This window comes from Schistocerca americana, chromosome 1 (assembly GCF_021461395.2).
Source record: "Schistocerca americana isolate TAMUIC-IGC-003095 chromosome 1, iqSchAmer2.1, whole genome shotgun sequence".
Classification (NCBI taxonomy): domain Eukaryota; kingdom Metazoa; phylum Arthropoda; class Insecta; order Orthoptera; family Acrididae; genus Schistocerca; species Schistocerca americana.
The window spans coordinates 492,273,527-492,301,369 of record NC_060119.1 but is presented as its reverse complement, the minus strand read 5'-3'; positions in this window follow the sequence as shown (position 1 = coordinate 492,301,369).

Below are 27,843 nucleotides of genomic sequence, written 5' to 3'. Positions count from 1 at the left end.
AAAATATTCCTTTGCTTGCTGCCACGGTGTGCATCTGATATCTTGGTGTTGATTTACCAAGTTGTCACCGAGCAGAGCTACAGACTGGTCCTTATACAGTATGGGGAAATATTCTGCAGCTGGATCGTCATTCAGAAACCTGAGAAGGTCGTTTCACGACCGAAGTAGTAAGGGTAAACGTTTAACGCCATGTGACAGTATTCGTCAGTAGCAGGATCGTGGCCTGTCGAGATGGCTGTTTATCAGTCCATGATATTTATTTTCGTTGTGACCCGCATCCCACGACTGGAATGAGACGGCCATACACGGTGCTATGCACGATTTTGGCAGACCCATGTGACTAGCGCCAGGGAGAACGTACATAGTACATAGGGTGCAAAGGCTATAAGTGCTGCTATTGTTATATGTACACACGTCAGGGTATTGGTTACTCTTTGTCTGTACTCTACAGTGTTCCCACAAACACGCCACACATGATGTACTGCCTGATGTTTCCTGCATGGTTCTAACTACACCGCTAAGTGGACTACACGTGTCAACATAGGCTAATCGTTTTGAGTCCAGGTGGCCACACTTCAGCACCTGAAACGCTGCTCAGGAGAAAATAGCATCTACCGCTTGTTCTTGCTACATGCACTTGGAGACACTAATACACGTAATAGCTCTAATTATTATCTGTAAGTGAAGTAAATACTGATGTGATGTTGTTCAGTACGCTGTTCTCAGCCACCAATACAAATATTTGAAGTTATACCCGTTACACCATGTGTAACTACTTAGAAGCAACCATTCTTGTTATGTTGGATGTCGGTACAACCACCGATATGTGTGTAATAAATATCAAAAAAGATATCAGCTGTGAGTTCGTGTCCAATTTATTTTATAGGCCGCATGTTTTTGCGATGTAATACCACCACCACGCCAGCTTACGTACGCAGGCTAGAGTACAGCTGTTGCCTGACAAATACCGGACTATTGAAACGGTACAGTAGTTTCCGCTCCATAAGCAGCAGGTTTCGCTGCTCTCTCGCACCGGGAAATATAAACGGAGGCGGCTCCGCCGCTAATTTTATTGCACGACGCGGCCGGCCGCGGGTGCAGCAGAACCCATGTGGACGGGTGGAAAGAAATGTGTCAGGCTTCATAATACGTATTTATATGTGTCGTGTATTATGCATTTCTTGTACGTGAATGTGAATCTGCACATGAACTTTCCTAATCCTCCTCACACCTTTCCGTAAAGCGTGGCCAAATCTTAGCTGGGAAGTAGTTCTGTAGTATAGTAGTGCGAACCTTACTCCTGGGTGGGGGATCAGAGAGACAGCACAGGCAGGTAAAAGTCAAAGACGTTCCAGTGTCACAAGATTTGGGGTGGAGAGGTTGGTCACGGCCAAGTGGTTCGACTGTCCCCTCCACCGGGGCCCAGGAAGACCTCTGGGTGCCCGCGATATTCTGGGAGTGTTACAGAAGACGGGTAAGGGAGTAGACGTGTCTTCAGTGCGTCTGTCTCGATGTTCACGCTTGGAAGAGAGGTATTTGAATATTTGCACTAATTCTTTTTTTCCAGCTTCGGATTGTGTAAGGAAATGAATTTTCTCGCTTAATTTCGGAAATTTACCCCCCCCCCCCTGTGTTAATGTATCTGGTCCCCAGTTTGCCCGTTATCATCCTCACATAGTGGATGTCCCATGTAAAATATTGGGAGACTTTGGTGGTATACATTTGGCCGAGGCAATTCCGTCTTGCCCGTAGAAATGTGCGGCCAGATTAGTATATAATATACCCGAGCTATAAGTTGTAAAATTGTAATATCTGTAAACTGGAGCAATTGCTGCAATCGCTGTAAACTCGGGTGATAATATTTAAAATAAATAGGTAATCAAATGTCATCAATCTGTAACATAACCTAAAAAACACAAAGGCGTCAAGTTAAAGTAATTCATTTAAAGTAAAAGATATAGAATGCAGGGAACCACATATCAGCGTGTGAGCCCTCCAGCCCCTTCCCTAGTATCGTACAGAAAGGGCACGCTCTCTAGGTAGCGCTCTCAAGCTCCCCTCCCCAGTTATCCGCTGCGCAATTTTCATTCAGGGCTTGACGACATCAACTTTCATCTAGCGACATTAGGCAAGGAGGTTTGACGGTAATCTTTCACTATGTCTAGGGCAGCAGTGTCCTGTAATCATAGGCCTGTGTTTCGTGGCCTCGAAACTGGCGTCCGATACCGTCCCAGATGTGTTCCAACGAGTTCATATCAGGCAGAATTCGTGGCCAAAAGAGCAACGTCGGTTCACTATCATGCTCCTCATACCACTGTACCAAGATTTCGGGCTTGTGACAAGGACAGTTATTGTGCTGGAAGACGCAGTTATTGTCGGGAAAGACAACAAGCATTGAGGGATGCAGATGGTCTACAATAATATTCGCTCTGTTTTCAGCATCGTGATGCCTTCGATTAGCACCACAAGCCCCTTGGAAGGCGTGGTGAATGTCCTCCATAGCATGATACTACCACTACTGACCTGCGTCTGTGGCGCAGTGCACATTCCGGGTAGGTATTAGCCTGGATGACGACCTATCCGGACACTACCATCGACCTCGACCTGGTGAAACTCAAAGCGTGGTTCATCCGACCAGATGACACGTTTCCATTGATCCATGTTCCAATCTCCATTATCCCGTGCCCAATGCAGTGTAATTAACGATCGGGTTGTGTCAGTAAGGCATACATGTAGGAGCCGACTGCTGCATAGCCCAGTGACAAAAAATGTGCGCTGCACGGTGTGTTCCGAAACACTTGTGCCCCTACTAGATCGCCGTCTATCCTATTTTAAAGAGAAGGCAAGACTCCGACTTCCACGTCTCCTGTGGTGAGGCGTGTCGCGAACTCGCGATTTCACCGTTCTTGAACCACTTTCCGTAGACGAAATGTGTTCGCTGTTGCGACTATCTACAACCGTCAGATGTATAGTGGGATGATGGCAGTGATAGTTTGTGTCGGACCAACACTGGAACCGAGATTTCCCGCTTATCGCCAGCGGTCGTCTTGCCATTAGGGCAACCGAGCACCCGTCAGCGTATAAGCACGATACTATAGTGACTGAGCTTTTCAGAAGCACGATGCGATGTGTCTTTGGACATATCGGGTGATCAAGAAGTCAGTATAAATTTGAAAACTTAATAAACCACGGAATAATGAGGATAGAGAGGTAAAAATTGATACACAAGCCTGGAATGACATGGGGTTTTATTAGAGAGAGAAAAAAAAAACAATGTTCACAAAATGTTCGACAGATGGCGCTGGACAGCAAAACGTCAGTAACTGCTACCGTGACGGGTGAGAGGTATGCTGATATGTTACAGAATCACATCATCCCCAGCCTGGCTGATAAACACCTGCTGGAACGTACGGTGTTTATGCAGGATGGCGCTCCACCCCATATTGATAGACGCGTGAAAGATTTCTTGCACGCGTTGTTTGGTGATGATCGTGTGCTCAGCCGCCACTTTCGTCATGCTTTGCCTCCCAGGTCTCCAGACCTCAGTCCGTGCGATTATCGGCTTTGGGGTTACCTGAAGTCGCAAGTGTATCGTGATCGACCGACATCTCTAGGAATGCTGAAAGACGACATCCAACGCCAATGCCTCACCATAACTCCGGGCATGCTTTACAGTGCTGTTCACAACATTATTCCTCGACTACAGCTATTGTTGAGCAATGATGGTGGACATGACATATTGAGCATTTCCTGTAAAGAACATCATCTTTGCTTTGTCTTACTTTGTTACGCTAATTATTGCTATTCTGATCAGATGAAGCGCCATCTGTCGGACATTTCTTAGCTTCTGTATTTTTTTAGTTCTAATAAAACCCCATGACATTCCAAGCATGTGTGTCAATTTGTACCTCTCTATCTAATTTATTCGTGATTTATTCAGTTTTCAAATTTATACTGACTTTTTGATCACCCGGTACATGCAAGTGCTTCTCAAAGAGACAAGCACTGCAGTATCGTACTTTCCATAGGTGTTCACGACAGCAGTACGCCAATCGCGCTCGAGCTGCCCTATGTCAAAGTTACTTATGTCAGTGGATTTCCCTATTTGTGTACCGTATCCCACCTATAATCATTATGCACTAGTCTCCGCTTCGCGCGTACACTTCCCTTACCACGTCAAGTGCCCTCATCACCATCAGGCCCTAGGCTACATTAATTATGTTATGGCTCATCGGTGTACATTAGACGAACTTCACTATAATTAGCTGATTACAGTTTCTCAGTCTGTTTGATGTGATCGTACCTTTCTAATGTTGCGAAATTCTTCCAGTGTTCCCAGGTTTTTGATTAATTGTCGGAATATCTCTTTTGACATTCCGTCCTTTCATCCCTGCTGAATGACTTGACGATTCACATCCTTAATTGTGCTTTTACTTTTGTTGAACTACTAATTTGCACCCTTTGTTTCTTCTAGCATTGGAATTAAATTTCATGCTTATTATTAAATCAATTGTGAAGCTTGGGGCTTAAAACGTTTACGCACGTTAATGCACATGTGATTACAATACAACCAATAATTTAACTTTGTCCTTTTATCTTACGTCGAAACACTTTCTCTTCATTGAACAAGTAGACAGGTGACAGGAGATGACGTGAGGCCGCATCTCGAATTCGTAAAACGCTACTGTTTAGCGCGTGACTCGTAACCGATTTTCGGACTTCTCAGTCGATAATTAAATAAACAATATTTACTCTGCTTATTTGTTCTGTGCGAGATGCAGCTGATCCATTTAAACGTATTGGTATCTGTAAAGTAAATTTAATATTCGTCCACTTTGTGAGAGTAAAATATTCCGTCAAAGGGATGATCGCATAATATTTAAATAATACTGAAAGACGAAAGGAAAATGTAAGCTAATGAAACAGATCTCAAATGAGAGTAGGTACAAACACGGGACGCAAATTTGACCAAGCTGAGGGCATCACGCTATTACCTGTCACATATGAGGGTAGAAACTATATCCGGTGAACTCGAACTTAAGCGACAAAATTTCGGATGTTCTTTACGGACATTTACTGAGTGTGGTGGCGTAGCGGGTACGCGGGTAGCGGTGATCGGTTCAGAGTTATTGCATTTCTATTGAATTCTTACCGCCACCGAGCGAGGTAGCACACTGGACTCGCATTCGGGAGGACGACGGTTCAATCCCGTCTCCAGCCATCCTGATTTAGGTTTTCCGTGATTTCCCTAAATCGTTTCAGGCAAATGCCGGGATGGTTCCTTTGAAAGGGCACGGCCGATTTCCTTCCCAATCCTTCCCTAAAGCGAGCTTGCGCTCCGTCTCTAATGACCTCGTTGTCGACGGGACGTTAAACACTAACCACCATCATCTTACCGCCATTTATCTGTATATGTAAACTGTACTGAAAATATCTGCACAATAGTGCAGTTGTCAACAGCATGCGATGTGAGACTTTTTTGTTATTTAGAAGCAAACTTGTTTCATTTGATCACATTACTAGCTGCTGAGAACAGTGATAGGATGGGAATCCTAGCTCTTTCGCTGTATAACAGCAATGACGAGTTTGTGGGAAAGAGGGACTTTCCCTTGCCTTTCTGCCCAGCCCAAGGTCAAATATTGCGCCCCTCCACTCGTGGAGGACGTTGCACTACTCTTTAAAGCAAAAATTAAATAACCTTATAATTTCGTAATTTGTTAATAGAATTGTGTGGAATAACATAAATGGAAGAAGTGCTAACTTTGAGCAAAATACAATAAGTAGTTTCCACAAAGATCGGTACATTTCTTAATCTCACATCTGGGAGGGAAAAAGAGGTATAAAGCTGAAATTTTGAGACTATATGTATCTTTATAAACAAGTATGTTATAGTTGGTTTAGCAGAGTTATCTTCAATATTTCTCGAGATATTTGAAGAAATGTGAATTTTGAATTGAAAGAGAGGGGCACTTCGATGATTATTTTATAGTCAAATATGAGCTAGGAAAAGGAACGTTATACTATACATAAGATATGATGGAGATGTACCAAGTTACACTGAATTAAATTGATTTTGCAATGGTACAGCGATAACACAAGAGACACTTCAGAGAATAGACCCCAGTCTTGGTTGTGATGAAAAAATCGTAATAGTTATAAATAGTAAGATATAAGTGAAATGTTTTTTAAATATAGCTTCACAACAGGAAAAATTACAGAAGCGATATAATCTCAATTGGAGAAATTAATAAGGGGCGCTGGCGATTTTTTAGCGATCGTTTCTTTTCGGAACAGAGGTTATATATGCCACACGGTATTTGCCTCGTGGTTCATTTGCACAAAATATTTCGCTAAGAGTGTGTCGCTGTCGGACACTGCCGAACTCGGTGATGAAGTGCGTTGTGATTTAATTTGCAGTCAGAAACGTGAGCCCTCCTACGGCTATGTACGGACATCTTTGAGCTATGTCGAGAAACTTTAAGATAGTGCATTTATAGAAATGGTATAGAAGAACTTTCTCAGGAGTTTGTAACGTTACGTGTAGGTAGGCAAGCGATTCGGCTGCCCATTATTGGTACGAGGTGAGATGAAATTATTGTATGGCTGAACGCAAGTGGCAGGTCCAGCTAGGTGATTAGTATGGTCAAGTTCTGGTACAAAGTGTGGCCAAAATTGAGTAAATCCCAAAGTTAAGAACTTTGGACGGCTATTACTCTCATGGCCTTTGTGCGGGAGACGCACCAAAAACGGCGGAGTATCAGACAAGCTGAAAGATGGCTTCTTACAGCTTTTTCAAAACCTACAAAAATTTACAGTCGAGTATTAAAGCAAATCTGAAGTCATCTGTGGTCTCACAAAAATGAGGTGCATCCAGTGACACATTAGTATTTCAGTATCTTTAAAACTAATAGGAGTTAACGTTTCACAGTGAACAAACATTTTCACGATTGACCTCTGAATTAACAACTTTTAAACGCATCATGTGATTTCATCAAATGATATATCAAATGACAGCATTGCACGATAGCTACCATCCCAGAAATCCACTCATCTGATCTATTTTATTTATTGACTTTCGACGTCATTTATTTATCTTTTATTGCGCAAATGTTTTTTGGCACATGGTATTCTTCAGAATTACACAGCTAATAAATATGGCATTAGTACCTCACGTACTGCCATACTTGTATAGTTATATTATGACAAGTTTACTGTTTTGCCGCAACATTATCTAAATGTTGAATGCAAGTTCTACTAAAAAACTGTGTTAATTTAAAAATGGTTAATCGCACGTGTTAGCAGACACCACCACTTAAAAGAGAGCCAAAGGATGCGTCTTTGAAGAAGGCGTAAATAATTGCTTAAACAATATTTAACAACAATTCGTTGCCATCTATACTGAGCATATTTGCGCAAGACTGTTGACTTACTTATTTATGAACCAAATATTAGTTATAATTATTGTAAATGGTGTGACTGTAACCGACTGATGACATTTCTTGGTCTCAATGTTGTTGTAGTATGTTAGTTAAGTATGAGGAAGAAGTCAGGCTGAGGTCAGATCATGTCTGCAGAATGTAAGAATGATGAATTTTTGATAGTGACGGCCTTCAGTCAACGGAAAGCAGTCAGTAACGTAACAATACGGGAGTCAAATAGAGAATGAGACTTTTCGAACGAAGAGCTCAAAGGGAGAGTCTCTGGACACTTTACGTCGAGTGCTGGAAGAAGGTATATCTGTCTATAGCAACGTGCGTGATTCAGTCGCATAGGTGACTGATCATGGCCGGTGAACGGCCGCTACAATGCTCTAATTTTTAAGAGACTTTAGATTTCGAGAGCTCTGAATGTGCTCCAGAATATGACATTTTTCTGCTTCTATTAAGGAACAGAGGATACACAGGGTAGGAGCCTGTAGCGGTCATCTCTTGTGTGCTTTACTTCGTGAATCATCATGTTGAATTGTGGACTGTTTCGAGATAGTGAATTTTTTGTGTACTCTGATCACAAAATGAACTTAGTTTTCGTATATCTTTGATACTTTACGATTTCGACGTATCTTTACTGCATTTTAGAAGAGTGCTTCTGTTTGTACACACATCAAAAAAAGTTTTGCATCACCCCGGTTCCCAGAACTCCTGAAGATAGACATTGACTGTGGATTTTGTATCACAGACACAGTCCGTTTGACTGTTCAGAGATGTCAGTAAACCCGCCCAAAGTGTAAACAACCATGCATGAGCAGCGCTTATTAGACGGAGGGGGCCCGACAGCCGATCAGTTCCAGTCATTCCACAAGGAAGGAGATACACGGCTCGTGTTGCCTGTAGTTCAACAATGCCTAGACGGTCAATACCGCGGTTCGATCACGCCGGCATTGTTACTTTCTGCCAGGAAGTCTCCAGGTGTCTCGGAGTGAACGAGAGCTATGTTGTTCGGACATAGAGGAAACGCAGAGAGACAATGTCAATGACATGCCTCGCTCACTCCGCCCAATGGCTACTACTGCAGTTGATGACCGCTACCTACGGACTATGGCTCGGACGAAAGCTGATAGGAATAATGATTCTCGTGGAGCCACAGGACGTCGTGTTACGACTCAAATTGTGCTCATTAGGCTACATCACTCGCAACTTCACTCCCGACGTCCACGACGAGGGCAATCTTTTGCAACCACGACACCATGCAGCGCGGTACAGATGGTTGCAACAACATGCCGAAGGGACCGCTCAGAATTGGCGTAATGTTCTCTTCACCGATGAGTATCGCATATGCCTCCAACCAGACAATCGTCGGAGACGTGAGTGGAGTCAACGCAGTCAGGCTGAACGTCTTAGACACACTGTCCAGCGACTGCAGCAAGGTGGAGGTTCCCTGCTGTTTTGGGGTGGCATTATGTGGGCCAACGTACGCTGCTGGTGGTCATGGAAGACTCCCTAACGGGTATGTGTTACGTGAATGCCATCCTCCGACTGAGAGTGCAGCCATATCGGCAGCATACTGCCGAGGCATTCGTCTTCATGGACGACAATTCGCGCCCCCATCGTGCACATCTTGTGAATGACTTCCTCCAGGATAACGACATCGCTCGACCATAGTGGCCAGCATGTTCTCCAGACATGAACCCTATCGAAAATTCCTGCGACAGATTGAGAAGGACTGTTTATGGAGGACGTGACCCAACTACCACTCTGAGGGATCTACGCCGAATCGCCGTTGAGGAGTGGGACAATCTGGACCAACAATGCCTTGATGCACTTGTGGATAGTATGCCACGACGAATACAGGCATGCATCAATGCAGGAGGACGTGCTACTGGGTATCAGAGGTACCGGTGTGTACAGCAATCTGGACCTCCACCTCTGAAGATCTCACTGTATGGTGGTACAACGTGCAATGTGTGATTTTCATGAGCAATAAAAAGGCGGAAATGATGTTTATGTTGATCTCTATTCCAGTTTTCTGTACAGGTTCCAGAACTCCCGGAACCGAGGTGATGCAAAACTTTTTTTGGTGTGTGCGTTATACTTGGTTATCGTAGGCCCGCTTACTGTTTGTTTGAGATGTCCTTTCTTGAATAAACATTGCTCAACATAACTTTCTGTTGTCTACATCATATGAAGACGTTAGAATAGAACCCTTTTTATGAAGTTATTCATTTATCTTTCATTTTATATTTCTGTGTTTTTTATTAATTCGCAATTGCAGCCAACGCATAGACTATTTGACTTCCGGTCACAGGTAAAGATTATAATTTGCGGCGAATTAGCTAGAGGGCATGAAAAGAGACGTACGCAGCTCGACCCTATGACTACATCGAATTATTATTTGCAACGAATTTGCTGGAGGCTATGAAAGCAGACGTACGCTGACTCCATCGAGATGCGCATTTTAAAAAGAGATGTTTGTAGCCTTAGTAGCTAATGTACCAGTAACCACAGGTAAACACGCAACTGATTCGCTCGTATGATAAACTGTTAAGAAGAGTAACTACACTAGCAGGACCATTAGGTACAGTCGCAAACTGTAGTATTTGAAATGTCGCTTTCATTTCGGTGTAGTATGATTTGTACACTGACCGTCGTAAACTAAAATCCGCGTGGCATGTGGAATAGAAATTTACCTCATTTAGGCGTGCAACGAACAGTACTTGGAATTATTAGAACTATTTGTTTCAGAACACTAACTAACATGAAACGAGATTTTGAGGATATTTAGCCTTTGCATTGTGGAAAATGTTGGGTAAAGTAGAGAGTAATATGATCTATGAAAGAGTTCAAATGGCTCTGAGCACTATGGGACTTAACATCTATGGTCATCAGTCCCCTAGAACTTAGAACTACTTAAACCTAACTAACCTAAGGACATCACACAACACCCAGCCATCACGAGGCAGAGAAAATCCCTGACCCCGCCGGGAATCGAACCCGGGAACCCGGGCGTGGGAAGCGAGAACGCTACCGCACGACCACGAGATGCGGGCCTTTATGAAAGACGTCGGGTGTGTCACAACAACTGATTTTGAAATATGGTTCATTATTGAAGACCGTGAATTTTGAATTTATAGCAGCCATGTCCTTACTCAATTTCAGAGCAGAAAATATTACTTTTTTTTTCAAATTTAGACGATATGGAATGTGGGCAGGTGGATTGCTGATTACGAGTAACAAATTTGTGTATACGTTCGGGATGCTCAGCAAAGTAATTTACAAGCCCTCGTGGCGTAACAGTTGTGTAGTTGCAACGACGTCGAGACGAACGCTCCTCTCGCAATACACTTCGCGCTCGGACTTAATTCAGCACCGGTACTGTTCGTTTCTACCTCGGGTTTGTCCTTCCGGTAGTATTAGTTGTACATTAAATGTGATACATAGCATCTCGGACAGGTTTACTGATGAACCGCTACGGTTGCAGGTTCGAATCCTGCCTCGGGTATGGATGTGTGTGATGTCCTTAGTTAGGTTTAAGTAGTTCTAAGTTCTAGGGGACTGATGACCTTAGATGTTAAGTCCCATAGTGCTCAGAGCCATTTGAGACATTTGAAGTTCGGTAAAATCATTAAGTGGGCGGTCCAATGACCTTGAAACGTCTCTGTGAAGTCGTTTCAGAAGACGCTTGTCGAATTCGGTACAAATTATTCACTTTGCTACCTGATTTTAGCTCAATTCATGAACTCTTTCAGAAAGACTGAGCACTCAAATAAGGCCTATTGAATATTATATGTGTGTTTTAATGTGGGGTTTCGGTATTGTTTTGTGGGAAACGCTAAGTTGGTCATCGTCTGCTGAGAGCAGACGATGTTGCTTCTCGTTCGAAGGAGAGCACAGGATGACCAACTTAGGTTTCCAATATCTGAACAAAGAGGTTTACCCATCTTACTCGAAGGTTGTGTCGAAGGCTGTTTCTGTGTGTGAGGTTGGTGACGGAGGGCTACCCCTCTGGTAGCTTCCGCTTCACGGGGAGCTAGGTAATCTCGAAAGAGAAAGTGACACTCTTCGGTGAACGCTTGGTGAGTACGGATCGTAGCTCTTAAGGGGGGTTTCAGGAGATAGGAAGCAGGTTGAGTTAGGACTTCGTTATTTTTAACTGTTGAAATACTTAAGAACTTCAGCTTTACTGAAGCGTGTGAAGCGAGTTATTTTACAGAATGTGCCATAATTATATTGATTTAAATAGGAGATTTTTGGTTGTTCGAGTTAAAAGTGTGGAAGTTACTTTGTTCATTTTCAAACGGTAAATCTGATTAGGAAAAGATAGTTAGGATCACTTCAACCGTACGTGAGTATAATACTGTGTCGAAGCGAGTATGATTTTTTAATGATTTTTAATCTTATATTTTGTGGAAGTTGCTTTTATCTTTGTATGTCGATTTTGTGCCACGTGTTTGGTAATCAATGACCCTTCTGGTCCACCATGGAAGAGCAATAGGCTTTATTTTAACAGTTTGCTTGTTTAATGAGCCATAATTTCTGCAAGAATATCTGTTCTTTCGTGCGCTTTCTACAAAGCAGCACAACAGTTTGATTCGGAATGCACCACGTGCTCTAGTTCGGCCGTTTGCAAGCAGCAAACGCGGTTGGTGTGTTGAATAATTATCGCACAACCTCTTGCATTGGTTAAACCTCTGTCCAGAATAGTGCATGCGTAGAATCGTAATGCGACTCTCACTGAGATATTTTTATGGTATGAATACAAAGGAGATGATTGTATCATTGTCTCCCACCCCCATTTTCTGTGTTTCTTCTTGCTGTAGTTCAATTGTTCTCTGTTACATTCCCACGTAATTCTTACATAAATATTTCTAACCAGGCACCAGTTATGTGTCGTTAGGAAGTGCAAGCAAATACTTAGATACAATAAATAATCTACGTGAAAGACAAATTCTGTGGTGTTGATCTTACCCACTTACTCCGATATCCAATCCTGAATTAATCAAGTTGCTTCGTGCACGACATGGAGTGCTATTTATCTGCCTACTTAAATAATTTTGCATACTTGTATCTAAATTATTAAAGTAATTGAACTAATAATTTTCCAGCTCCGTTTTTTTTTTCTAAATGTTTAGGAAGGGCTTGGGCTGGTGGCGACCCCGAATTTCTGAACTTTTATCATTATTTGCGTGAGAGAAGCAACTAGAAATGCGAGATAACGTATATGGCTCGATGAGAAACGTCGTAAAGATAGTAATACGTTACAACCTTATGTTGAGCTGTTCCCGTGAGACAGCAAACACACCACAGTACTTTCTCATCGACTTACGTTTGTGGCTTTACTCTGTATCTTGTGTTGTATGCTTTTGTAATTGCCTATTGCAGCATATTTCACTGTCGGCCAGGGTGGCCGAGCGGTTCTAGGCGCTACAGTCTGGAACTGCGCGACCGCTGCGGTCGCAGGTTCGAATCCTGCCTCGGGCATGGATGTGTGTGATGTCCTTAGGTTAGTTAGGTTTAAGTAGTTCTAAGTTCTAGGGGACTGATGACCTCAGAAGTTAAGTCCCATAGTGCTCAGAGCCATTTGAACCGGTATGTTTCACTGTTGTGAAAGTATTTTCACAGGAAGAAAGGGAGGGTACGTACATTATTGCTCTGTCACTAGCCACCAGAGACAACGGGTCCTTTATACCAAAATACTTAGGAAATAATCACGGAGATCATCTAGAAATTGGTCGGTGGAATTCGTGTTCACCCTGAATATAAAACATGTCTTCTCTGCAGCGTCATTTTAACAGAAATCGTTGTAATGGAAGGTAATACAGAGCGTATCAAAAAAGAACGCCCTGATTTAAGAAGTGCATATTTGTTGATAGAAACAGAGATAAACTGGAAAATATTCATGAAAATCTTAAAGTTTTACTCATGAACTGTTATGCGTTATGTGTCCCTGATCAGAACAGAACCTTCCCTGCCTGTATTTCTTGGTTTCTCTTTAAACTGTCTTCAACACATCTGCGACGAGCTCAGTGCAATGCTCGTAAATCATAAAGACTACGCTCGTATTTAGTATTAAAAAATGGGTCGGCACCTGCTTTACAATGGAAGGCTGTCACAGTGAGACAAACAAATTAGTAATGCGCTTGTTGTATTTATTTTTAGAAGGCTGCCAAACCGGGATCAGTTGCAGGAAAGCATTTTTTTTCTGAGCTTAAGATCAAGTCTGAGTTTAATAAGTCATTTATTTATTCAATGTGTTGGCACATATCACATTAGAATGACAGAAATAAGTTCCGAACGAAAAGTAAAGTCTCGTAAAACTGACAGAAACTACTCTAACACAGGGAGCATCATGTCACCTAAAACATTAAAACTCACAGCGCTCTAGAAGCTCAATTTAATCACGAATCCCTGCTGACGCTGTGCAGAAGTACTTAATCTGTTAGGAAGATTTGTCGAGAAGTACTAAAAGCTTTCCTAATCTGTGCGGCTAGTACATACAGAGTAAACGAGACCAAGACACACGAAACAATGAGATAAATCAGGCCAAACAAGCTGTGCAGCTTCTCAGAAAGTCGACAGCGCCATAGCGAAATTCGACACTTTTATCAGAATTCGACACATGTGCATCGCAATTGGCACCTGAACCTCCTGTAATTCTGACTCCCGAATTTCGAAAAAATCTACGAGGAGGGGATGACATCCAGTCATTACCAAAGCGACCAACAAAAAATTTTCGCTTTAATGACGTGAATACTGGGGAAACCCTGCGGAAGTTTCCCATTCTTGACTTACAGAACGCATTTTAACATGCAAGACGGTGGTATCCGCAGCTAGTCACGTTCAGTTCATCGGTCGAGCTCCTCACGCCAAATCTCGGTGGTGAATAAGAGTACAAAAAGATCTACAGGTAGAAGCAACGAATTTTCTCGCAGTGGCTAAGCAGCGCCGTGGCGACCCATTTTACATCTAATACAGGGAGCCGAATCCTAACGCACTATAATACTCATAGCAGTAAACCGCATTCGCCACTGGAGCATCGAGTAGGGAATTATCACAACTGTTACCATGAGCTGCAGTGCCCTGGGGACCCGTTTCCCTTCTTTAGAGCCTCTGTGATGGACCTCCTGTATCAAGTCACAACACGGGACGAATACCTGGGACCACTCGTTTCTTGACAAAATAATTTTAAACTTTTTTTCCTGAGTTAACAAGCCTTGTATTCCCCTCAAAAACCGCCAAGAGACACAGTCCATATTACTCAGCGATATGTGATTGTCATGTCACAGTTAATTAGAAATGATCCATGTGTTCACCATTGACAACAACACGGACAACATCTAGAGGATAGATAATTTCGCTATAAAGTCTGTGTAACATATCTACGTTGACACAAGTCACTGCAGCTCTTATGTACTTCAGCTTATCAGTGTCACGAGGTAAAGAGGGGATGAAAATACATTTCTTCACATGTCCCCACAAGAAATAAGTGTCCAGCAGTGAGGCAGCGCGTAATGGAGGAAATGTACGATATTGTGACAGTATGGTGAAGCTCAATTCTGTTGGAATACGATATCAAGATGTGGGAAATGCCAAGTCAGTAGCATACGAAGGTAACTCATTCCACTCATGGTGTTTTCTTAAAAAGAAGAACCCAACTTTTTCATAAGAAATGGTACAAGGAACCTTCACTTCAAGCGAGTCTCTTCCATGCTCAACAGTTGCATGAATTCCCCTCATGTAACTTCATCAATGAAAAATAACCGTGATAAAAATCTGTGGTCATTCATGTCTTCCATCAGAGCATTGCTGAAGTCAAACACGTTCTGTCTTTTTACAACATGGAGAACTTGGAATAACATTAGTTTGTAGACTAAACGTCGCCTTAACACTCGCCAGACAGCAATGTGAGGAACTGCAAGTTCGCTGCTTGCCTGGCAAGCAGACTTTTGTGGGTTCCCCACTTAATTTTGTCGAATTTCTTTTAACTTTTCATTAGAAGCGGAGGGTCGACCTACATTGCTGCCTTAGAGGAAACATGCTGTCTCTCCAAACTGACGATAACAATGAGAATGTTTTTCGTCAGTGGAGGATCAATCCCAAAACATCTACGAAACTCACGCCGGGCTGTAATCACTGACTCACTCTCGCTAAAGTGTAGCACGTAAAACACCTTGTGTAGAGCGGACGCCATCTTGCTGCAGACTGACTGAAAAGATGCATGGACTGGCATCTAGCAGCGATTCCCTAAAGGACTAATCAATCAACACGCGTTTGCTGTCGGGCAATGCCCCTGTTTTGTAATTATTGCACTCTGAAGTCAGGTCATTCTTTTTATCTAACATGTACTGCAGTAGTGCAAGCGAAAACAAAATCATTAGCCAAAAACTTTTTCTCATAAATATCAAGTGAATGTGGCTCATTGTGAAGCTCGGTTCTTTCCAACTTCGACCTAACAATTCGACCATTAGTACTTCATCTTAGTGCATAGAGTGCCTGCCTGTGGAGTGAATAATTTTTTATGCTTATTATATAGCTGCCTAGTTAACGATGGCTAAAACTACGTAAACATATGAATTGCAGTCATCAGATCTTCTAGGTAATGGTTGACGACATAAACAAGATACGTTTCCTAGAGTCGTCTGGAATGTGGAGTTATTCGTAAATGAGCTGCGGACGTCATGTGTTCCTTTCATCGAATCATTCCACAAACATCCATGGAGGACCTGTTGGTTGAATTCATATCCAACAGGTGAAATTTATTTTTCCCTCCTCGTGTATTATTTGCGAAGCGTTGACCAGCCTGCCAGATTTACGTTATCTACAGTTTCCATAAATTACTTCAGACAAATCTATTTTTACCTTATTCATTTTTGACAGTACTGCAACTGTGGCTGAAACAGCGGATGATCTGCATGGTGACTGCGTCAGTGGCTTTATAGTACTTTTTAGAAACTTATCTGCTGTCGAGCCACTGCAAGCTTATCATCGTGTCATGAGTACTTACATCCACTTGAAGTTTTGTACCATATGCAGCTGGTCGTCAGGATCGTAGCTATGTCATTTAACCCCGAAATTTGAGAGCACAGCTCTTATTGTGGAAGACATAGTACGGCCAAGAGAAGCATACAGCCGACCGCTCACCAATGTTAATCATCTTTCGCAACACTTTTGTACATACTTGGATGTGACAAAATGTTGCTCTGGTACAGCGCGCTTTTCAAGCGTTTTGGATAAATGGAAGCTCCAGTTTATACGAGCTTGTTGAATACCGTACGAGGACGCCAGCTGTCGAACCTTGGCGTTAGTGCAACCTGGTAAGGCTCCAGAATACTATAATCTACTATCAAGCACTTGTATGGTGATTCTTCAGTCACTATTAAATGTCATGGTAACGAACCCATTTCAATGAACCACAAACGGGCATCATGAGTGGTACCGATCTAGAGACTGATAACTCAGTCTCTTTCAGTGTCGAAATGAAGCGACTGCAACACAGTACGTTGAAAACCAGGCAATCCCAGCAGCGAGTATGGGACACCGTTGCTTCCTGTTGATGCTCCAAAAGCAATACAAATTCAATGAATATTATTCGAAACAGGCATATCCAGTAAGACTTAATTCCGGTAAGTGCAGGAATATGTCGATAAATAAATTTTCAGCTAATCATAATTCCTTATTGCAGCTCGACTGTACCTCGCCAAGTGCAAGAAAATATCGATAAATAAATTTTCATTTCACCATGAGTCCTTATTGCAGCTCAATTATACCTCGCCCCTTTGTTATTATTGTTCCTTTCTGAAGGAATATGATTTGTTGAAGAGATAAAAACGTTTAGTATAAGAATAAATTTACGGGACTCGAACCCAGTACGGGCAGATCTGCGTGCTTAGCCTGTTGCGCCAAAACCGCTGCACTATGGCTGGCGTGCACGTATGATGTTCAACAATTTCATAAAACTTTGAATTTCCATATTTCGAAAACGCTTGGGAAGCCTGAAGGAGTTAAAAGGATGGTGTAGAATGGTCGAGCAGCTCCCCGTAAGTCACACATTTCTTTAGCTAAAACAAAGCGACGCTTGAGGTAGAGTAAACAGCGACGCCACCCCACAGTGGCTGACTGGAAACGAATGATTTGGAGTGACGAATCACGCCATAACTTGTGGCATTCCGTTGACAGAGTTTGGGAGTGGCGAACGCCTGGAGGACGTTAGGTGTCATCATGCGTGGTGGCAATGGTGAAGCATGGAGGTGATGGTGTTACAATGTAGGGATGTTTTCAGTGGCACTGGTGTGGTCCCCTTATCGGGCATCAGGGAACACTAAATCTGAAAGAGTATGAATACATTTTACAGCGTACGATTGAGGAACTGTGCGGAGACAAAGATTATTTGTAAAAGCACAAAATGCACCGTGTCATAAAGCAGCATCTGTGAGGCAATGGCTTGTGGACAATAACATTCCCTGAAATGGAATGGCCTGGTCAGAGAGCCGATCTGAACCCAGTGGAACACCTTTGGAATGAGTTGGAACATTGACTTCTCTCCAGACTACTGTGTCCAAAATTTCTGCCTTCTCTTGTTTTGGTCTGCCTTTCCTTCATAGACGGTCAGACATCTCACGAAAATAGATTCCAGCAGAGTTCATGCCGAGATGAACGTGATGGGTGGACGCACCCCATATTGATAACCACTAATAGATGTTGGGATACTTTCCATCAGACAGTGCATGTACTACAATCGTGCGAAACATGGACGAAATAGGTCGCCTGTTGGGTATGCGGTTCCGTTGTTAGATGGACTTAATGTATATTAAACCTGTTACGTCCTGGCTGCAAGTGCAAGCATCTATACCTAATGAGCCGTTAAATGCCATGCAAAAAATTCCATAAAGACGCTGTTTCGTGCCTCGCTGAAGATGCGCTCTCTGTCGCGTTAGATTCAAATGAACGCAAAATGACCGTTCTTGCCCCAATATATTTGGGGCAAGAACGGTCATTTTACGTTCATTTGAATCTAACGCGACAGAGAGCGCATCTTCTAAAGGCCCAGAAATGATACGTTACAACATAAATAGTGAAGTAAATTGAGTATGGACATAAACTAGTGCTGTGTCTTCAATGACCAGAGCGTTGACGGCTGTTAAACGTTCCTTCTTACAACACCACATATTGCTTCGTCATCCAGTGCCGTAGTACTACAAACTAAAACTTCAAAGTTTCGGGAATGGAAGATAACACAGAGTTAGACGTGGCCTGCCGGTTAAGTCCGGCTCGCGGTATACCGTTCGTGTGTTCTGCTTTTCCCAGAAGCAAGCGAGCCCCTCTGCTACCCCTCAGCCAGCTGGAAGCACCTGGTCCCTGCAGCTCCCATTTGTCACGTCCGATGTGCGACAAATACGCACATGGCGTTAAAGAGCTAGCGCGCAGCGATTGTGTCCCTGCGTTGTTTTGTTTGATGTTATTGTGCTTTTTTTTCCTTCGTTCTATTGTCAGTGGAGCAATGTCGAAACTTGTGGGCGTATTTAGCATGTCCGGCGGTACATCATGGCGCTATTAATATGTCAGGTGGCAAGGGCTGCGTGCGCGTGTGGAGCAGCACGCACGCACGCACGCACGCAGTGGCCTACGCACATTAGTCTCGTCCGCCCGCCACCCTCATCCGGACGCATGAATCACGCAACGCAGTCGGAATTTATTTCCCGTCCTCCCTGTATCTCGAGCCACCGTGAAAAGAGCACAACTTCTAATTTCCAGTAATTAACAGATGCCGTAAGTTAAAATTTGATTACGAGAAAAGAGGTAAGCTATGCGGGTGAATACGTTTTCTTGTTTTCCTAATAATTTTATACACATTATAACTAGTGTGCAAAACACGAGGGGACTTCAAAAGGTATTTTACACATTATTAGGGCAGGCCGAGCAAGTTTTATTGACTGCTGCACTTCACTTCAAAGTGACAAGCATACAGGACCCTCTTTTTCAACAGTCATTAAGTGTAAACAACGGCCGGAACGTTCTGATAATCGTGCAGTTCCTCGACGACAGAAATCAGCTCCTTGGGCACCAAGCCATGAGAGAACCGCTGTGCGAAGGTCCTTAACGTTGGAAAATCTCTTTCCCCTAATTGTTATTTCAGGTTGCCGAAAGGATGGAAATCGCGCTGTGCAAGACCTAGACTTTCCCGATCAGCATTACACAGGTCTGAGCGGCCCAGGACAAACTGTAGGCACCATTTCAATACGACTGGACTCGACATTGCGTTTGGTTGGCCCGTGTACCGTCAGAATTTCTCGGTGAATATGTGTTCAATTTAGACGTTTTGGTCAAAAGGATCGTACTTTTTTTGTGTACTTCAACTATGGAGCCATTTCAATCGCGCACTGCGAGGTACCAGTTACCTGTGTTGCAGCAGAACATTCTCAGTAGGAAATCCAAAACATGTACACTCTTCTGACAAAGCACAATCATTTGACCGGTCGTCTTAGCTTTGAACGACATGTGTAACTTGCTGTCGAAAGGAGCAGCGTATAACTGTCAGGGAAAAAAACAGACAACTTCAAAGAGCGTCTAATAATCATTATGTCCAAGAAGGCAGACACTAATTCATCCAAAGAAGGGAAAAAACAGACAACTTCAAAGAGCGTCTAATAATCATTATGTCCAAGAAGGCAGAAACTAATTCATCCAAAGAATCCAAGATTACCATGGTAAAATAAGACAAAAACATAGAGCATTTCACGACGGTTATTGCATGCCTGAAATTTAATCACTGGAAGTTCAATGAACATCTCTATCGCCTCAGTTTAAGTACCAATCATCTCCGTGTTTGTGGAGAGGAAGAAGATCCAAACCATGTATTCTTACAATGGCCTCGGAACACGTGTCACATAAACGTACTTGCAAGGAATCTTCGTGGTCTTGGTCATCAGTTTCCTAGTAGCCTCAAAATCTTGTTATCATTCAACGATATAGCAACGTATCAAATACTGAACGAGTTCATCAAAAGTGCCAACTTACCAATATGGCTCCCTGCGCTGCCAATCTAATGCTGTTGCTAATTAGAATATCGGGGATGGGCCAAAGAGCAATTAACTGCCTATATTCACAAGAGCTAGTTAGCTGAGTACGCTACGTTCAGCACATAAAGGTATGTCACTAATGCACGCGTCTGAATACTGGCGTATGACCGTAGTACCTAAATCTGTTTCTTGTACGATGTTCTCGTGTTCTGTCTAGAGACTTGTACAAATATTCAGTTCTCTATACGCAGCTTTTGAAACAGTTCTTACGGGACATACAAAAGAACATTCTATTGCTATTCTAGATGCATAGATTCTGCACCAGCGTTCTAGGGATAGCATCTCTGATTCATAATCAAAACGTCTTCCGTCCCGGTTTCGAATTCCGCCACTGCTTAAATTTTGATTAATAATCAGCATTGGCGGTCAAAGAATTCCGGCATAAGAAGTCACCCCTCATTCTGCCAACGGCCTTGTCAAAAATGGCGGAGGAATGGACAGAGGTTCAGGGCACTCTCTTCTTCTAGGGGTGCGAAACTGCACCTAAGGCCGGAATAATCAGCAATGATCAACGGCTTGAGCATGCAGAAGGCAATGGAAACCACTGCATTAAAAACAAATAACGTGTATCCACAGGACATGTGGCCTGTTACTGAAGAAGTGTCATGATGATCTCTCCATTGGCAGAAGAATCGGGAATAGTCCCCCATTCGGATTTCCGGGAGGGGACTGCCAGGTGGGAGGCGACCATTAGAAAAAGACTGAATAATCAATGGAAGGATAACGCTTGGAACCTTCCCGTCTCCTCTATATCTCTTTTATTGTTACGCAATAACCATGTCCTCTATCTCTTTTGTTACGCAACCATCCCTTTTACAATAACCTATGAAACCTTCCCTTAGGATTTCTATCTCTTGCTTAATAGTAACAAATGAAATCTTCCCTTTGAAGTTAATTCTTCTTCTCAATCTTCGCATACAAATTTAAATGCTGCTTATTAAAAGTTATTTTCTGATTATTTCGACGAAACATGGAATGTGTCGTCGTCGTGGCCCTCACTCGTTATCTGCAATAACCCAAAACTCTTCCTTACCTTTTTTACTGTTACTGAATCGCCATCTGACTGCTACATCTAACTGCGACATGAATATACTTAATCTGGTTTACTTTACTCTATTAACTGCTGGTGGGCTGTCATAATAAGTGGCTGTATTTATTACCAAAGCTGACGTTATTCTTTAATAGCAAAGCTGACGTTATTCTTTAATTAATTTGACTGAAGTTACGTAATTCATAGTTACACTTTTTCTTGACAACAATAAAATTTTTGCAAATTTTTACGTTGATGGTTTTTGTGATGGATTATAATCAGTAATGCAACATTGATGGCAAAAATTAGTTATATTCTGAAAACGTTTCTTCAAATATTTACTGCTGGTAATGAAATGACTTTACAAACGTTCAAATGGGACTTACTTTTTACAGTAATCTTACAACTAGCATTGCGCAAACATACCTTCAGTAGACTTGAGTTTCGCAAAGAAAATAATTCAATAATATTAGTTCTTCTTATGATAATAGTTAGCTGATGTCTCTGTACACACGTTTATAATCTCTTGTAAATCATAGCTGGTGGCTGGCAGGTACACCGCTCCTCTCAACCTCTCGCTTCAGACCTGTTACCGACTCGCTTCACTTCTCGCTTACTACTGACTTCCTACGAACGCTAAAGAGCGGTCTCCCCTGCCAACAATGCTTTCTCGTGCAGACAGTCCCTGCTACCACTACAAAATGTATCAAGGCGCGGTCTTTCCCGCTCTTTTCTTAAAATGTATCCATACGCGGTCTCTCCCGCCCTTTTAAAAATTATATCAATTTGCGGTCTCTCTTGTCAACAATACTTTGGTGCAGACATTCCCTGCTACCACAATTATTTCCAACATGACAAATATTAATTATTCCTACTCAATCCTATTAATAAAATATAAACATCTTTCATAAATTGTGGTTTGACAATAGACAATAGAAATATACAAGTCTTACACGCTCTACGAGTCGGGGCGTGGAATGTCAGAAGCTTGAACGTGGTAGGGAAACTAGAAAGTCTGAAAAAGGAAATGCAAAGGCTTAATCTACATATAGTAAGGGGTCAGTGAAGTGAAGTGGAAGGAAGTCAAGGATTTCTGGTCAGATGAGTATTTTATTGTATGGAACTGGGGACCTAGAAACGACGGAGACCCTTCGTCCCCACTGTAGCCCTCAGTGGTCCAGAAACTCACAACAGGCTACAGCAGTGCACTCAACCCACCGCCACCCCACACCGATCCCAGGATTATTGTGCGGTTCGGTCACCAGTGGATCCCCCCCGGGAAAGTCTCACACCAGACGAGTGTAATCCCAAATGTTTGCGTGGTACAGGAATTATGATGTACGCGTACGTAGAGACAGTGTTTGCGCAACAATCGACGTCAAAGTGTAACTGAGGCACATAAGGGGAACCAGCCCGTGGCCGGCCGGAGTGGCCGTGCGGTTCTAGGCGCTACTGTCTGGAGCCGAGTGACCGCTCCGGTCGCAGGTTCGAATCCTGCCTCGGGCATGGATGTGTGTGATGTCCTTAGGTTAGTTACGTTTAAATAGTTCTAAGTTCTAGGCGACTGTTGACCTCAGAAGTTAAGTAGCATAGTGCTCAGAGCCATTTGAACCATTTGAACCAACCCGCATTCGCCGAGGCAGATGGGAAACCGCCTTAAAAACCGCCGGGCGGATTCATGCCTGGGACCGGCACGCATTTCCGTCCGGAAAGCAGTGCGTTAGACGGCACGGCTAACCAGGTGGGCTCAGATGAATATAGGGTGATATCAACCGCGGCAGAAAATGGTACATCGGGAGTAGGATTCGTTATGAACAGGAAGGTAGGGCGGAGGATGTGTTACTGTGAACAGTTCAGTGATAGGGTTGTTCTTATCAGAATCGACAGCAAACCAACAGCGGCAACGATAGTTCAGGTATACACGCCGAAATCGCAAGGTGAAGATGAAGAGATAGAGAAAGTGTATGAGGATATTGAAAGGGTAATACAGTATATAAATGGATATGAAAATCTAATAGTCAATGGAGACTGGAATGCAGTTGTAGGGGAAGAAGCAGAAGAAAAGGTTACAGGAGAATATGGGCTTCGGGCAATAAATGAGAGAGGAGAAAGACTAATTGAGTTCTGTAACAAGTTTCAGCTAGTAATAGCGAATACTCTGATCAATAATCACAAGAGGAGAAGGTATACTTGGAAAAGGCCAGGTGATACAGGAAGATTTCAGTTAAATTACATCATGCTCAGACAGAGATTCCGAAATCAGATACTGGATTGTAAGCCGTACCCAGGATCAGACATATACTCAGATCACAGTATAGTAGTGTAGAAGTTTAAGACATTAGGCAGAAAGACTCAATACTTAAAGAAGTGGGATACGGAAGTACTAAGGAATGACGAGTTATGGTTGAAGTTCTCTAATGCTATAGATACAGCAATAAGGAATAGCTCAGTAGACAGTACAGTTGAAAAGGAAGGTACATCTCTAAAAAGGGCCATTACGGAAGTTGGAAAGGAAAACGTAGGTACAAAGAAGGTAATTGTGAAGAAACCATGGGTAACAGAAGAAACACTTCAATTGATTGATGAAAGGAGGAAATACAAAAAAAAAAAAAAAAATAAAAAAAAAATGTTCCGGGAAACTCAGGAATAGAGAAATACAAGTCGTTGAGGAATGAAATGAATAGGAAGTGCAGGGAATCTGAGACGAAATGGCTGCAGGAAAAATATGAAGACATAGAAAAAGAATTGACTGTCGAAAGGACAGACTTAGCATACAACAAAGACAAAACAACCTTCTGTGGCATTAAAAGAAAGAGTGATAACAATAAGTGTGCAGCGGGAATTCCACTGTTAAATTCAGAGGAGAGAGAGGATAGGTGGGAAGAATACACTGAAAGCCTCTATGAGGGGAAGATTTGTCTGATTTAATAGAAGAACAAACAGGAGTCAATTTAGGAGAGACAGGAGATCCAGTATTAGAATCAGAATTTAAAAGAGCTTTGGAGGACTTAACATTAAATAAGGCAGAATGGATAGATAACATTCTATCAGCATTTCTAAAATCATTGGGTGAAATGGCAACAAAACGACTATTCACATTGGTGTGTAGAACGTATGAATCTGGCGACATACCATCTGACTTTCGGAAATTCATCATCTACACAATTCCGAAGAAGGCAAGAGTTGACAAGTGCGAGAATTATCGCACATTCAGCTTAACAGCTGTTGCATCCAAGTTGCTTACATGAATAATATACAGAAGAATGGAAAAGAAAACTGAGGATGCGCTAGGTGACGATCAGTTTGGCTTTAGGAAAAGTGAAGGCACGAGAGAGGCGATTCTGGAAGCAAGAATTAAGAAAAATCAAGACACGTTCATAGGATCTGTCGACCTGGAAAAAGCGTTCGACCGTGTAAAATGCTGATAGATGTTCGAAATTCTGAGAAAAGTATAGGTAAACTATAGAGAGAGACAGGTCAGGTACAACATTTACAACAGTCAGGAGGGAATAATAAGAGTGGAAGACCAAGAACTATGTGCTCGTATCAAAAGGGGTGTAAGAAAAGGATGCAGCCTTCCGCCCTACTGTTCAATCTGTACATCGAGGAAGCAATGATGGAAATAAAAGAAATGTTCAGGAGTGGAATTAAATTCAAGGTGAAAGGATATCAGTGATACGATTCGCTGATGACATTGCTATTCTGAATGAAACTGAAGAACAATTACATGATCTGCTGAACGGAATGGTCAGTATAATGTGTAGGCAGTAAAATAACCCATGACGGACGGAGCAAGGGGGACAACAAAAGCAGAACAGCAATGACAAAAGGGCATTCGCCGTCATTTGAGGACGAAATTTCTGAGAACGTACGTCTGGGGTGCAGCATGGTAGCGTAGTGAAACACGGACTGTGGGAAAACCGGAACAGAAGAGAATCGAAGCATTTGGGATGTGGTGCTACAGACGAATGTTGAAAATTAGGTCGACCGATAAGGTTAGGAATGAGGGGATTTTGCGCAGAATCGGAGAGCAAAGGAATGTGTGGGAAACACTGATAAGGAGAAGAGACAGTATGATGGGACATCTGTTAAGACATGAGGAAATGATCTCCATGGTACTAGAGAGAGCTGTAGAGGGCAAAAACCTTAGAGGAAGACAGAGACTGGAATACATCCAGCAAATAATTGAGGACGTAGGTTGCAAGTGCTACTCTGAGATGACTAGATTAGCACAGGAGAGGAATTCGTAGCAGGGCGCATCAAGGCAGTCAGAAGACTGATGACCAGAATAAAAAAAAAGTCATTAACAGGGAATTCAATTAGGAATATCCGAAATGGGTAGCAACGGTGATTTTTCATTTCTTATTGTATTAGGCCAGTAGGCATTTTATAGTGTACTACCTCTGTGTATCACTTGTTACATTTTCGTCTTATTTATTCATTTCAGTATACTTTGAATTTAATATTCGTTTTATGTCGGAAACTTTCCGTTTTTAATCCTGTGTAACTTCGTACTAGGGTGCAGCTCAACCTAATGCATACTTTGAATTGTCAAAACAAACTGTATTATAATATTTCCTGTGCTGAGACGGAAGTATGGGTACTTTCAGAAAGCCAGTAGACGAAAAAAAAAGACAGAACTGACAGATGTGCATATTACAGCGACATCATTTTAATAAATCATAGTTGCAAAATTTTCTCGTTCTAAGGCATCATCAGTGGGATCTATACCAAAGCAGTTTTGTTATTTTTAGATTATTAAACAGTTCACGTCGCAATTTTTATGTAAAAAAGTAATTACTTACGGTTTGCTGATCTGCGTTCCCTCTCATCTGGTCTTCAGGTCGCACTACCACTTTATTACTGACATATAAGCACAACTTTGCGTTCTGATCTTCTTCGCGCTGTTCATAACGTTTCTCCTTCTTTTTTGTCGTGTATTATTGTTCTTTTGCCACTCGATATAGCTATTTCGTCGGACACTGATTTTAACAACGTAAATATTGCAACTCCATTACGTGTTTCCTCCTCTTTGCCGTGTTTACCTACTTGTTGCCAACCTAACGAAGTATATGTTCAAGACCATCTGTGTGTAAGAGATAGATAGATAGATAGAGAGAGAGAGAGAGAGAGAGAGAGAGAGAGAGAGAGAGAGCTGAAGAGGGCGGAAGTTGGTGGTTTGAATTGTATGGTGTTGAATATAAATGTACTAGCTGTTACGGAGTGGCTGAAAGCTTTGGTGACAGCTGATTTGACTTTTCGTTTCAATATTCTGTGGAGGGGTTCATGGATAAGTGAGTGTAAAGATGTTGGGTGGTATTATTATTATATTGGATTGTATTATTATATTAATTCTCTCAGGGAGCATTATTCTATTATTTTTAGTGTAAATAATGAATTGCTTGGCATGTGTACTTGATCATTGAACATGGTTTGCCTTTGTGCTTTGGTTTTCTGTATGTTAGAAGGTGTTTTTTATGGTTGATCCTAATTATTTTCATGTCATCTTCTCTAGTGGTTGGTTTGTGGTCATGTTCTCTTAGGTGTTCTGCAAATGTGGAGTGGTTTGTCCCATTGTTATGTACATAGTTCCGCGTAGTCAGCACGTACACAACTTTCCCACTAGAGCGCGTCCCGCTAAGCATAACACCGCAGGCGCAGCGCTCGTCCGTCTCCGCACTACGAGATGGCGCTGCCATAGGGGCGGACCAAATTCTGCTTCCGCCGATCCGCGTATTAATATGTAACGCAGCCAATGAGGTTGCTGCTAACGTAGAAGCTTTTCTCCTCGCGGATCACACTCGCACAGTGATACATGAACGCGTGAGGTATTATAACGAGTGTACAGACCTCCGATTAGTCAGTTTCCATTTGTCTGCAGCAGTCTGTACCAGTCTGCATTAGTCTGTACCTGTCTGTACGAGTTCTACATTTGTCTTTACCAGGCTATAGTCAAGTTGCAGTCTGTGCCTAATAAGATTACCATATTCCTGTACATATCCATGAAGATAAATGTATAGACACTTTTGTCAAGTATCAGAGATATATGTGAGAATAAGATTAACGTACCAATACCAAAGGAACTTCAGATTGTCAATTGTAAATAGCATCCAGAATCAAGTTAAGTAATTTTTATGCTTGTTATTATTTTAATAAATGTGTGTGAAAATTAATCAAGTTCTGTTTAACATTGGTCACCGTCAATCTGCTACTCTAAGCATGCAAGTGGCATTTCTATCGTCTGACCTAACGGCAGAACATAAACACGCCACGATAAGACCACGAGACATATTGTTGGCACTCG